Here is a 15,275-nt window from a genome sequence, read left to right as displayed (position 1 = left end):
GAGCGAGTGCGAATTAGAGCTGGCATCAGCAGTCGGAAAGCAGACCATCAATGGCAACCTGATCCATGCAATGGCGGAGCGATGGAATCCTCGAACGTGTACCTTCTGGTTCCCGTGGGGAGAAATGACCGTCTTAATGGATGAATTTTCAGAAATCATGGGGTTGCCAGAACCAGCTGGTCGACCAAGCGACCCCTTAGAGCATCAATTCCTTATCAATGTCAAGGGTTTGGACCCCCGAGACTCCTTAGCTCGTATGACAGGCCGCCGATCTTGGCCCCTGATCCAGTTAGAAGGAGATGAATATGTTGACCTACTTGAGTTGTATCGCCAGTACGGGACCTTCGTCAAAGTCAGCACGCTTTCAAGAACAGCCAAAGAAAAGATTCAGAATGCAATGGTTCTATACACCGTAGGACTGTCCCTTTTCCCAGATGGACAGAACTACATGGACATCAGGATAATCCAACTTATGAGAAGATGGGGAAGTCGGCAAACCAATCGCCTTTCCATAGCCATGGCAGCGCTCGCCTTCTTATATCGAGGTCTGACTCGATTCTCACTTGGAGAGTCCATTTTAGTTGAAGGATGCATCTACGCACTTCAGTCCTGGTTTTTCCAACACGTTCCAGCCCGAGCAAGCTCTTTCAGATACAATGGTCAAGAACTCCTTCCAGTGGCACAGTACCGGTCTATGATCAACAACATTCAAGAGGATGACATTGTTTGGGACTATTTTGATCGGCAAATATCTCCTCCCAGATATACCTACTCTTATGGCAAGCGGTTCAAGTTGCTGGGACCATTCTTCTGCACTTATTATCAACCAGAGAGATGTGTTCGGCAGTTCTCCCAGAGGCAGCAGTATGTCGAAGCCCGACTGTTATCAGGAACTATGGCAGAGTTCGATCTCACCTCCGCACAATGGTCCGGGGCATATCATTCTGCCCGCTACGGCTGGGATTCCTTTGTCTCTCTTAAAATCTTTCCAGGTCCTAGAGTGTTTGCCGACTATCGTGAATGGTGGCAAATTGTTTGTCCCTCACCTCTTTGTCAAGATCAATAAAATCTTATTCTTCTCATTTTAAATAAAATTCTCTTTCTTTCTATTATGGTTTGACGACCTCGCCTAGGTAACAAGGCATATTTTCGTTGTTTATTTCTTTTGCAGAAGGAATGACAACACAATTGTCGTGATTCCCACGACGACTCAGTCCCTAGTAATGGGACATCTTTTCCAAATTGTCTACCATATTTTCAGCAAATATTTCCTCCAAAAGCTAATTCCCTCAAAATCTAATCAGGTCTTTTGCCCTGCAGAGAGCATCCATACCATTTGATGGTTGAGACAAGGTCAGGCAAAAGAACCACGGCATCCCAGTACTCGTCAGCCTCGGAAGAAGAGATGGGTTCCCCTCGATCCGAGAAGAGTCGAGAGCAGCAGCAAGAAGACGATGGCATAGACCCTCAAATGTATGCCATGTTCAGAAAAATGATGAACAAAATGATGAATGAGCAGCCCGGGACCAGCTCAGAAAGGAACCCATTCAGAGAAAACTTCCATGGTCACAGAGGTAAGAAGGCTCCCAAGAAGCAGATCCAGCCAGAAGAGATTTCAGATGAATCAGATTCCACTGAAGATACAGATGAAGAATATGAGGTGCCTCCGGCATTTCAGAAGCGTGGCCAAAGTAAAAGCCGCAGATCCAAGAGCAGAGATAAAGAAGAGCCTTTACAAGCGCAATTTAAAGAAATGGCCCGAGTTGTCAAAGATCTGCAAGCCCGCGACAAGGGCAAGAAAGTCTTCACCAGTGAGGACTTCTATGACGGCTTAGAAGGGGATGATGATCTGGAAAATCTCCCCCGAAAATTCATCAAATTCGATGGTTCTGGCGACCCAAAAGCTCATCTCGCCACTTTCTTTGCTGAATGCTCTCGGTTTAGAAGGGATAACCGAGCATTGTTTCTATGCTTCCCCCGCAGCTTGGAAGGAGTTGCCGCCAAATGGTATGCTGAACATATCAATCCCATTGAGCTCAAGGAGTTCGATAAAGTTGTAAATCTCTTTATTGAACGCTTCTTGTTCAACACAGAAGCGCTGCCTACATTAAGTCATCTCTGCAATTTGAGGCAGAATGAGAATGAAAAAGCACGGGACTTCATTCACAGATGGAGATCAGCCTGTAATAAGATGAGAGATCCTATCTCGGAAAGGCATGCATTGTCCTTAATCCTCAACAATTTCTCGCAGCCGTTAAGAGGATTAATTTCCACAGCGCCGTCCAGGACCTTCATTGAGCTGACTGAACGAGCCGAATGGCTCGAGCTGAGTGTGGAAAATGGAGTCTATGAAGGCTTCACCTTTTCCAAGAACAACTCCCATGGTGAGCAGAAAAAGAAAGCTCACTTCACTTATTCTGCTAACAACAACAACAAAGGCCGTAATCAGCACAAAGGGCAGCAGAAAGATTACTGCTACAGCTCAGGCAGTTCGAACAACAAGGACCAGAAAGCAAAGCCTACTCCTCAGTACAGCAAGCCTCCTCAGCAGGATCAAGGGCCGAAACTACGTGAGAAGACCAAACATGAAGGATGGAGTTACGACAGAAAGTTTACTCCCCTTGACCAATCACTCGAGGATGTGCTCGAGTACATGCTATCAAAAGAGATGGTCAAATTGCCCAGATTGGCCGATCCCCCTGTGCCCATGGGGAAATGAAAAGATCAGTTCTGCAAGTTCCACAGGACAGTGGGTCACAACACCGAGAACTGCTTTGTTCTAAAAAACATCGTGCAAGATCTCATTGAAAAGAATCTATTGGTAGAAGGAGAGGAAGAAGAGAAAATGGACATTCTCAACCACCCCTTCCCTTCGCACACCACAGCAGTAGTGTCTGCACAACCCTTTCTACCGCACGAACATATCAAGCCATGTTCTGCGCAAGATCTCCAAGTTCAGCATCAGGTGACGGTGCTACGACAAGCAGCTCCAGATTCCAAGAAGATGGACTTAATTTCAGCATTCGGTAAAATGAAAGTTGCGGAAGCACCTGTGAAGTCAATTCCCAAATCAAAAGGAACTCCTGACTTCTTCAAGCAAATCGTTCGACCAAGGCCAGAGAAGTCAAGTCAGAAGCCTCTGACTGCTTTATCCAATGTCTCCATCCTTGACTTGGCCAAGAATTCTAGCAAGCACCAGCAAGTACTGGATGATCTGCTCAGGAAAATCAAAGTTAAGCCCAGTACCACTCCTGAAGACATGGCACAGATTGTGAACTCCGCCATGACCAATGCGCCAATCACCTTTTCAGATGAGGACCTTCCAAAGCCTCATTCCTTTCACAATAATGCTCTTTACATTGTCGTTCGAGTCAGAGGAATGACGGTTCCCCATGTGCTGGTCGATGGAGGCAGTAGCCTCAACATATGTCCCGAAATGACCGCAAAGGCATTAGGGATCAAGGATGAAGAATATATTTCAGATCCCATCACTATCTATGGGTTTGACAATCATGGTCAAACGGCCAAGGGCAAGATATTTCTGGAAGTGTTTATCAACTATTCGGTGCACTCCGTCCTTTTCCATGTGGTTAATGTACCACCAACCTACAACTTGCTGCTCGGTAGGACGTGGATTCACAATGCTAATGCAGTGCCTTCCACCCTCCATCAATGTGTGAAGTGGTCAAAGGGTGGAATGATAACCACAATACTGGGAGAAGACCCAGAAGAAAGGCTCCCGCAGCCCATGATTCCCCGGCCATCATTCAATGCAGATATTCCCAGCATCAGGGAGAGTGAAGAGATCAATCTCGGGGAGAATCGAGAAATACTTCAGGCACCATCAGAGCCATCTCTGCACACAGTAGCCACGACACGATGGAAAGGTCCTCAATTCTTCAAGGTTGGAGGTCGAATCGACTACAGCACCATTAAGGATCATCCCTTGTTTCCTCAATTCATGAAGTCGAGAAAGGGATTTGATTTACTCCTGAAGCATGGCTATCAACCCTTCAAGGGACTCGGCAAGAATGAAGATGGCCGCATCGAGCCAATGATTCAGAAACATCGTCCCCACAGAGCAGGACTGGGGTTCTCCGGAGGAAGCTCATCAAGGAAGACTGTTTTTGTCAAAGGGGCACAATGAAGACCATTTGTTATTTCCTTTCTATTCTTTTCCAAATAAATGTCTCATTTTACCAATGTCATTGATCAATTCAATCAATAAAATTCCAAGTTTCTTTGTCTATCCGGATGCCATCTACTCCCTTTCTGTCTATCTCATCATTTTATCATTCAATGCCATTTTATGTATGGTTCTCTTCAAATGATTGCTTGTCTTACTGTAGGCCGATTTTTCTGAACCAGATTTCTTATCCAAAATTTCAGAATGACCTCTCGGACAATCAAGAAGCTCGTTCTCAATCCCAAGGCCTTTCAGAAGTCAACAGCAATTCACAGAATCAAAGCAAGCACCGGAAATGACAAGAGTGCAAAGCAGTCTGATGATTGTGCAGAATATGATCAGTCTCTTCAGGAATTACCGGAATTCGCCGCAGTTCAGAAGCAGGACAAACCATCTCCTCTAGTACAAGATCCAACTGAAGGTGTCAATATCGGTTCAGAGGAAGATCCCAAAATTCTCCAGATCGGAACCAGTCTGAGTCCAAAAGAAAAGAAAAGGCTTATAGATTTTCTCAAGCGGCATGAAGAAGTGTTCGCATGGACATATGAAGACATGCCGGGCTTAGACCCCAAATTGGTCGAGCACCGTCTTGTCTTAAAGCCGGATGCTAAGCCAGTCAAGCAGAAGCTGAGAAAAATGGATCCCAGAATAGAACAGCAAGTCAAGGAAGGACTTGAAGATCTACTCAAAGCAGGATTTATTCGAGCTATTGACTACCCAGATTGGTTAGCCAATATCGTCGTCGTCCCAAAGAAAAGTGGCAAAGTAAGGATCTGCATAGACTTCAGAGACCTCAATAAGGCAACTCCGAAGGATGACTATCCACTTCCAAGCATCGATCTTTTAGTCGATAGCACGGCAGGACATGCCATGTTCTCTTTCATGGACGGATATTCCGGCTACAATCAGATTAAGTTGGCCGTCCGCGACCAATCGAAAACTTTCTTTACTACACCTTGGGGCACTTTTTGCTACACAGTTATGCCTTTTGGGCTCAAGAATGCTGGAGCAACATATCAACGGGCAATGGCTGTCATCTTTCACGATCAGATGCGCAAAATCATGGATGCGTATGTTGATGATATTCTCGTGAAATCTAAAGAGGAAGAAGATCACCTCGAAGCACTTGAGTAAGTCTTTAAGAGACTCATTCTTTACAAGTTAAGGCTTAACCCGCAAAAGTGTGTCTTCGGAGTCGAATCAGGAAAACTGTTAGGTTTTCTGGTCAGCAAAAAGGGAATTGAAGTTGACCCAGCCAAAGCAAAGGCTATCATTGATATGCCACCCCCGAAGAATCTCAAAGAACTACGTAGCCTTCAAGGACGTATGCAGTCAATCCGGCGATTCATTTCCAATTTGGCAATGAGATGCGAGCCTTTCAACCACTTGCTCAGAAAAGGAGTGAAGTTCGAATGGGGACCAGAATGCCAACAATCGTTCGATCGGATCAAGAAGTATCTTCTTAATCCTCCCATCCTGAAGCCGCCAGAATTAGGAAAACCTCTTTTATTATACATCTCAGTTAATCAAGTTGCATGCGGCGGATTCTTGGCACAATACAAAGAAGGCAGCCTGATAGAGCACGCCATTTATTACGTGAGCAAGACTTTCATAGATTTTGAAAAGAGATACTCTCAAATAGAGAAGACCTGCCTAGCTCTGGTATGGATGTGTCAGAAGCTAAGACACTACCTGCTAGCATCAGAGGTCAAAATCCTATCTAAACTCAATCCCCTCAAATACATCTTAGAGCAACCTTTCCTCAGCGGACGAGTCGCAAAATGGCAAGTCTTACTGATGCAGTATGACTTAGAATACGTCTCGCAACAATCAATCAAAGGCCAAGCAATTGCAGATCAATTGGCGGATTTTCCTTTGGCTGAAGAGGAGAGAGCCGAAGATGACTTCCCTGATGAGCAAATTTGCAATATCCAGCAATTTCCGGTCTGGAATTTATTTTTTGATGGTTCTAAGAACATGGCCGGAATAGACATCAGAATCTTATTAATCACTCCTGAGAAGGAGATGATTCCATTTTCTCTCAAGTTAGATTTTCAATGCACTCACAATATGGCTGAATACGAAGCCCTGATTCAAGGTCTAAAGATTCTGCTAGACTTCAATGTCAAGAGAGTGCATGCCTACGGCGACTCATTACTTGTTGTCAATCAAGTTCGAGCCGAATGGCAAGTCAAAGATCAGAAACTATTTCCCTATCAGAAAATTGTTTCAGCTCTTATCAGCGAGTTTGAAGAATTCCAGCTCTTCCATATCAAGAGAGATTTTAATCAAGTGGCCGATAGCCTAGCCAGCTTAGGCTCCATTATGGCATTCAAGAATGGAGAATCTTGTCGCTCTTTTGAAATTGGCAGACTTGACCAACCTGCTTTCATTCCAGCGGAACAAGTAAACCAGGCTGAGCAAAGGAAGAAGCCTTGGTATTACAACATCAAAACTTTCATAAAAACTGGCGAATTTCCTCCAGAACTCTCAAAGAAAGAGCAACGAGCAATCCAGCGTATGTCTACTCGATACTTCATTTTGGCCAATGTCCTCTATCGTCGTGGATTCAGTTCAGAGTATTCCAGATGTTTAGATGAAGACGAAGCCAAAGAAGTCGTGCGAGAAGCACATGAAGGCATCTGTGGTGGTCACGTTGGCTACCAAACCCTTGTCAAGCAAATCATCAGAGCAGGGTACTACTGGAAGACTATGCAACAAGATTGTTATCATTATGTGAAGAAGTGTGTGCAATGCCAGATACACGCACCTTCTATTCATGCTCCGGCAACTTATTTACAGTCTGTTGTCTCTCCATGGCCATTTTCTATGTGGGCCTTCGATGTCGTAGGTCCCATCACTCCTTCAGCTTCAAATGGCCACAAATACTTCCTTGTCGCAACAGAATATTTCACCAAGTGGGTAGAAGCCATCAGTCTCCGCACAGTAGAAGGCCGACACATGGTCTCTTTTATTCACAAGAACATCCTTTGCCGTTTCGGCATCCCACATGACATTGTGTCAGACAATGGCAGTCATTTCAAGAATGAAAAGATGAAGACATTCTGCTCAAAATTCAAGATCTATCACCATTTTTCTGCTCCATATTATCCTCAAGGGAATGGTCAGGCAGAGGCCACCAACAAGATTTTAATTCGTATTTTGGAGCGAACTGTGGAAACAGGCCGTGACTGGCATGAGAAGATCCACGATGCACTGTGGGCCTATCGGACCACCATTCGTACACCAACGAATGCTACTCCATCAGAACTGGTCTATGGAACAGAAGTAGTATTGCCGCTACATGTTCAGAAGCCCGCTTTGAAATTTGCTTCACTTCTGCAATTACCTCTTGATCAATACCAGCAGCAGCGACTAGTGCAACTAGACTTACTCGACGAGAGAAGGCTAAAAGTAGCAGAGCATGCTCAATCCTATCGCCAGAGAGTAGCCAGGCAATATGCGAAATCTATCATCGAAAGAAGATTCAAAGTCAATGATTTAGTACTTCGATCCACAGCTTATCTCAAGCATCGTCCTGGCGGCAAATGGTCGCCAAATTGGGAAGGTCCCTATATTGTCAAAGAAGCATTACCCCGCAACTCATATCGGCTCATCAATGTCGATGGGGTAGAATTGCCAGATCCTATCAATGCTCGACACTTGAAAAAGTTTTATACTTGAAACATTTATTCTCCTCTTGTAATCCTTCCTGTTTCCTTCAAATAATGATCCAACTTTCTTTCCCAGTTACACTGGGCATTTTAAAATTTTGTTCTATATGCAGGCAGGATAAACAAATTCCTCATTTCATGCACATGTGCATTCATATGCATCAACCCATATTCATTTGCATTCAATTGCATTAATAACAATCCGGTCAGTATTGGGATTTCAACAAACAGTCCCATCACAATTCCTAATGATTCAAAGATCATCGCCAATACTGAACCAAAACCCAGCGCTCGTACTGGTATTATTCCAAAATCCAGTACTCAAACTGGCACATTTTCAAAATTCCAATTTTCCAGAAAACCGAGTTCCGACTCGGGTTTTTATTCAAATCATTTTCCTTTGTTGATCCGGGTTCCGACTCGTGATCTCTCTACTTTATTCGAGCCTTGACTCGATTTCTTCATTTTCCTTTGTTGATCCGGGTTCCGACTCGTGATCTCTCTACTTTATTCGAGCCTTGACTCGATTTCTTCATTTTCCTTTGTTGATCCGGGTTCCGACTCATGATCTCTCTATTTTATTCGAGCCTTGACTCAAACTCTCCATTTTCCTTTGTTGATCCGGGTTCCGACTCATGATCTCTCTACTTTATTTGAGCCTTGACTCGATTTCTTCATTTTCATTTGTTGATCCGGGTTCCGACTCGTGATCTCTCTACTTTATTCGAGCCTTGACTCGAACTCTCCATTTTCCTTTGTTGATCCGGGTTCCGACTCGTGATCTCTCTACTTTACTCGAGCCTTGACTCGATTTCTTCATTTTCCTTTGTTGATCCGGGTTCCGACTCGTGATCTCTCTACTTTATTCGAGCCTTGACTCGATTTCTTCATTTTCCTTTGTTGATCCGGGTTCCGACTCGTGATCTCTCTATTTTATTCGAGCCTTGACTCGATTTCTTCATTTTCCTTTGTTGATCCGGGTTCCGACTCGTGATCTCTCTACTTTATTCGAGCCTTGACTCGATTTCTTCATTTTCATTTATTGATCCGGGTTCCGACTCGTGATCTCTCTACTTTATTCGAGCCTTGACTCGAACTCTCTATTTTCCTTTGTTGATCCGGGTTCCGACTCGTGATCTCTCTACTTTACTCGAGCCTTGACTCGAATTCTTCATTTTCCTTTGTTGATCCGGGTTCCGACTCGTGATCTCTCTATTTTACTCGAGCCTTGACTCGAATTCTTCATTTTCCTTTGTTGATCCGGGTTCCGACTCGTGATCTCTCTACTTTACTCGAGCCTTGACTCGAACAAATCATTTTCCTTTGTTGATCCGGGTTCCGACTCGTGATCTCTCTACTTTATTCGAGCCTTGACTCAAACAAATCATTTTCCTTTGTTGATTCGGGTTCCGACTCGAGATCTCTTCGAGCTTGTCATTCTCTTTTGTCGATCCGGGTTCCGACTCGTGATCTCATTACCTTACTCGAACCCTGAATCGAGTTCTTCATTTTCTTTTGTTAATCCGGGTTCCGACTCGAGATCTCCTTATCTTACCCAAGATCTAACTCAAGTCCTTCATTTTCCTTTGTTGATCCGGGTTTTGACTCGTGATCTCATTATCTTATTTGAGCTCTGATTCAAGCCTTCCATTTTCTTTTGTTGATCCGGGTTCCGACTCGAGATCTCTTTAGTCATTCGAATTCTGACTCGAGCTCTTCATTTTCTTTTGTTGATCCGGGTTCCAACCCGAGATTTCTCTATTCATTTAAGCTCAGATGCGAGCTCTTCATTCTCTTTTGTTGATTCGGGTTCCGACTCGTGATCTCTCTATTCATTTGAGCTCAGATGCAAGCTCTTCACTTCCTCTGTTGATTCGGGTTCCAACTCGTGATCTTTATATTTTATTCGAGCTCTGACTCGAACTCATCATTCTCTTTTATTGATCCAAGTCATTTCAGTCATCAAAGTCTGTCAAATGCTCAAATTTGATATTTTGCTCTCCAAATTCCAATTTAAATCTTCAAATCAGGCAACTCTCCAATTTCGACCTCTGGGTCACCCGATTTTCAATTCTCAATTTCAATTACCAATCTCAATTTCGACCTTCGGGTCAATCAATTTCCAAATTTCAACCTTCGGGTAAATCAATTTCCAATCTTTGACCTTCATTTCTCAATTTCGACCTTTAGGTCACTCAATTCTCAATTCCGACCTTCAGGTAACACAATTTTGACCTTTCGGTCAACCAATTCTCAATTTCGACCTTTGTGGTCAAATCAATTCTCAATTTCGACCGTCAGGTCATCCAATTTCGACCTTTGGGTCATTCAATTTTCAGCAATCAATTTTCCAATTTTCAATTTCGACCTTCGGGTCAATCAATCTCAATATCCAATTTCAATCATTTTCTCTTGCGAGAGACCCTTTTTAGGGAGAGTTCGAGGGAGCTCGTTCTTTTCGCATGCTATCCAATTCGTTCACTTAGCCCCTTTTCAGGGAGAGTTTGAAGGGACTCGCGTCTTTGTGAACCGTTTGCAAAACAATTTCCAATTTCACACAAGAAACCCTTTCAAAGGGAGAGGCTCGACGGAGACTCGCTTTTCTTGTGACCCCCCAATTTCATACTAGGCCATTTTCGTCATGAAAGACCCTCTTTGCAGGGAGAGTGTGATGAACTCGTTCCTTTCATGACCCAATTTTCAGACCTCACTATTATCGGCCCCCTTTCCATAAGAGAAGCCTAATATTAGGGAGCTTTGACGAAAGCTCAATTTCTCTTCGAAAGTTCATTTTGCAAACACCTCCTCTTTAGGGAAGAGAGGAGTATTTCCCATTTCCCATTCAGGTAAGGGCTAAGCCTGAGTCTCTCTTTTTGGGGAAAAAGAGAGGAGAATTTTCGTCACGGATGTGTTGAGCCGGATTTCAAATACTCTCTTTCACTCAGGATTTCAAGAAAATTTTGTCAATTTGTCAATCAAATTATTTGCTGATTTCAGAATCTTTATTGCACTAGTCAGTTTACCCTCAGCATCACTTCCAAAAGAGCGAAGCTTTTGCGAAAAGGGATTCAAAATTCAAATTCTTTCTATTGGCCAACCAAAAGGATGAAGGATAAATCCTCGATATGGCCAGAAAAGAAGATTCAATGTAAAGCCATGGATGATTGATATTGATCACAGTCAATGGCACATCTTTAAAGATTATTCTTGTAAAATGAGGCAGTGGAAATATCCTGAGTGCTAGAAAAGAGAGAATTCGCCCTAACCCTGTCTCCTCAGAATCACCTAAGCTGCAATTAAGTATCCGCAAAAGGGATCTCTCACCTGTCGTCGAGATGAAGGCGAATTAGGCGAGTAGACCCCCGGGGCCAAAGAAGATTCGAAACATCTCCAAGATGACGGAGTTTGTGACGGATCCTTCCAGGGAAAGTCCAAAGCACTGTCGAGATGAAGGCAGATGCGATGAACCTCTCGACAATCCCTAAAAGATATTTAATTTCAGCTATCGCCCAAAGATCTCCGAACCCATCATCCAAGAAGGATCGAAACATCTCCAAGTTGAAGGAGTTTGTGACGTACCCTTCCCAAAAGAGAGAAAGAGGAAAAAGAAAGAGAGAAAAAGTAAGAATATCTCCAAAATAAAGGAGAATGTAGAAAAAACCCAGAGAGCCAAAAAAAAGTGCAGAAAGACTATCAAGAGAGAAGCTCTCAGGATATCAAACTGCCAAATCTATCAAGAATCCTCTTTAAATTTGTGAAATTCTATTATCAATACTCTTTCATCAATCGCTTTCATAACATCAAATTCTCTTTCCTGCTCATATCAAGGAAATTGATAACTTCCTTGAAGAAGGTCAATTGCAAGCAATTTGGATTTCAAGTCTCGATTCTACAAAGTGAACCTTGTTTGAAGGTAATGCTTTGGGTAGAAAAGAAAGAATATCTTTGCAACAATGTGCAACATTTTCAAATATTTTGAATCAACAGCAAAATTTCCAACATTTTGACAATATTTTCTAGCTATCCTGACATGAAGTGAGAGCTCGATATCCGTTTTCGATGCATCCTGACACCAATTTTAAATCCCTCCTAAGGACTTGATTCCTTCCCTTCTTTGAGAGCATGAACTCTCAAATTTGCACACTTCCCTGTGTCCCCACTGTCCCACCATAGACAGTCCCATTTCGGTTCGAGGTCGAACCACCAATCATTTCCCGCAAATGGCAATTTCAAAAGCTGATTTTAGTCTCAGCAATGAGACGCCCAAAACCAATCCCTTTTCAAGCTTTAGGGACCCCATTTTCCTTCCTTTCGCAAAAACCCTATTGGATTTATTGTGCAAAATCCAAAGGTTCCATCATGGTCTCTTCCTTCGAGGATTCCATTTCATTTTCCGCCCGATCAGGATAAGGGTACAAACCTGAGCCTCGATCAAAGAGGTATTTCATTTTCCGCCCGATCAGGATAAGGGTACAAACCTGAGCCTCGATCAAAGAGGTATTCCATTTTCCGCCCGATCAGGATAAGGGTACAAACCTGAGCCTCCTTTGATGAGGTATTCCATTTCAACGCCCGATCAGGATAAGGGTACAAACCTGAGCCTCCGTCGATGAGGTATTTCATTTTCCGCCCGATCAGGATAAGGGTACAAACCTGAGCCTCATTCAAAGAGGTATTCCATTTTCCACCCGATCAGGATAAGGGTACAAACCTGAGCCTCAATCAAAGAGGTATTTCATTTTCCGCCCGATCAGGATAAGGGTACAAACCTGAGCCTCAATCAAAGAGGTATTTCATTTTCCGCCCGATCAGGATAAGGGTACAAACCTGAGCCTCGATCAAAGAGGTATTCCATTTTCCGCCCGATCAGGATAAGGGTACAAACCTGAGCCTCAATCAAAGAGGTATTTCATCTTCCGCCCGATCAGGTTAAGGGTACAAACCTGAGTCTCATTTCGATGAGATATTCCATTCCCCAATCAGGTCAAGGGTCAAAACCTGAGCTTCGTTCCATGCGAGGTATTTCTGTCCCATCAGGTTAAGGGTCAAACCTGAGCTTCGTTCCATGCGAGGTATTTCTGTCCCATCCAGGTTAAGGGCATAAACCTGAACTTCACTCTCATAGAGTGAATCTTTTCTCTCCATTCTTCGCTTCATATCTACCATCTTCCTCGGGCTAATTTCTTCACACCCAGTCAGATCCTTCTAACTGGGGCGTTTTTTTCGTATAGCCCAAATTTGGTGTGTTTTCTTTGCCACTAAGCTCGGCCATGAGCCGGCTTAGTAGCAAAGAGGGGCATCTGTAAACACCCCAAATTTTCACTCACCTCCCCAACATTTCCACCAAGCATCAACATCCAGCCTCTGAAATCACTGGAGGGCAAAATGGTCATTTTCTGAGCCGGACCTTGCAAAAAGTCCAAATTTCATCTGCAACTCTCAAAATTTCTCTAATTTTAACTCAGATGTTCAAAATTTTATTCCTGACAGGAGACAGACATCTCCAAGTCTTGATTCAAGATTGCATTGCATAAGACATGTCATTGTATATCATTGCATGAGCATTTCAAATCACTGCACTGCACAGCATGTCATTTCGAGGTCCAGAACTCTTGATTTCAAAATCTTCAATCCAGATTAGAATTTTAACTCTTTTCAAAATTGATTTCAAAACCCTGGGTCTTCAAAATTATCAATTTTTCCCATTTTACCCCCAGGACTCTGAATTTCAAAATATTTCCTCAGAAAAACCATCTGGATAGTTTTCAATATGGATTTCAGTCACTTCACCTCAGATTTTGCCCTTTTTGACAATTTCAAATATCTTTCTTTTACAAAATCGCCCTACAAGGGCCAACTCTTTCCAAAATTCCTGTTTTGCCCATTAGTCCAGATTTTATGAAAATTCCAAAAAAGAAGTTGTGGTTTTATCCTTATTTCAATAAAGAGGCAATGTGGGACCCACACTGAGGTGGTGTCACACAAGCTTTCCTTTTGAAAATTTGAATTTTGAAAAACCCAAAAATATAGGAGCCTTGTCCCCTGGATTGGTGCCACTTGTCATCTCTCTCTCCTCCCATTTCCATGCCATGTGTCAGCATAGGGTTCACCTAGAGTTGGTGCCACATGTCACGTTCCCTCTTCTGCCACGTGTCAGTGTGGGGCTACCCTAAGAAGCCGCCACATGTCATCCCATTTTATCTGCCATGTGTCACCCTATCCATCCTGCGCCATGTGTCATTTCAAAGACTACCAGAAGATGCCAAGTGTCATAGGTTGTCCTGTCTAGAAAAAGTGGAGTTTGTCTCCTCTGAGGTGGCGCCACTTGAAGTGTGTCTCCTGCAGGGGACACATGTCAAACCCTCCTTCCTTCTAGAAAAGTAGTCTGACACATGTCTCTTCCTACTTTTCTCAGAAAAGTAGGAGACATGTGTCACTCCTAAATTCCTACAAAAAAGGTAGGCTTGTCTCCTCTGAGGTGGCGCCATCTGGAGTGTCTCCTGCAGAGGACACGTGGCAAGCCCTCATTTCCTCAGAAAAAGGCAAGTGCCATGTGTCATTTTCTGCTTTCTTCAGAAAAGCTAGAATTCAAATATTCAAAAATCCCCATAGGTGGCGAAAATCCTGAACTTCTACCTTTTTCATCTTATCTGAGATGGCGCCACATGGCTTGGCCCACCTTCTCTCCCCTCTGCCACGTGTCATTCTCTGCTTCTTTCAGAAAAAGTAGAGGACACATGTCTTCTCCCTACCTCTTTCAGAAAAGTAGGAGACACATGTCACTCCTGGCTTTCTTCAGAAAAAGCAAACCATTCAAAATTCAAACAAGGAACTAGGTGGCGAAAATCCTGAGCTCTGATTTTTCCAGATGGCCTGAGATGGCGCCACATGTCCTTTCCCTCCTTTTCCTCCCTCTTGCCACATGGCATTGTAGGAGCCACCCTGAGGTGGCGCCACATGTCCATCCTCCATTCCTCCAGGGCCAACCTCCATTTGAATTTCAAACTTCCCCCTGAGGTGGCGCCATTTGAGAAAGCCTCTCCAGACAGCTGACACTTGTCCGCCACATGTCCAGACCTCCCTGCACCAGAAAAAGTAGAAAAAAACCCCCCATGAGGTGGCGCATTTTGCTTCCTCCCTTCATGTTCTCCTGCCACATGGCATCGTAGGAGCCACTCTGAGGAAATGCCACATGTCAGCCCCTCCTTTCCTGCAGAAAAGCAAAATTTCAAACATTTGAACTCCCCAGAGGTGGCGCCACATGGCATGCCCCTACTGTTCCAACTTTACACCTCAGATCACCTTTTGAGGTGGCACCATTCCAGGACTCCACTTGGCTCCATTTTTATTTTTTTATTTTATTTTTAATAAAGGTAGCCCACCATGAGGTGGCGCCACCTGAGGACTCCCTACAA

The sequence above is a fragment of the Nuphar pumila genome, chromosome 9, assembly GCF_984573655.1.
Source record: "Nuphar pumila chromosome 9, dmNupPumi1.hap1.1, whole genome shotgun sequence".
Classification (NCBI taxonomy): domain Eukaryota; kingdom Viridiplantae; phylum Streptophyta; class Magnoliopsida; order Nymphaeales; family Nymphaeaceae; genus Nuphar; species Nuphar pumila.
This window is presented reverse-complemented; position numbering follows the sequence as displayed.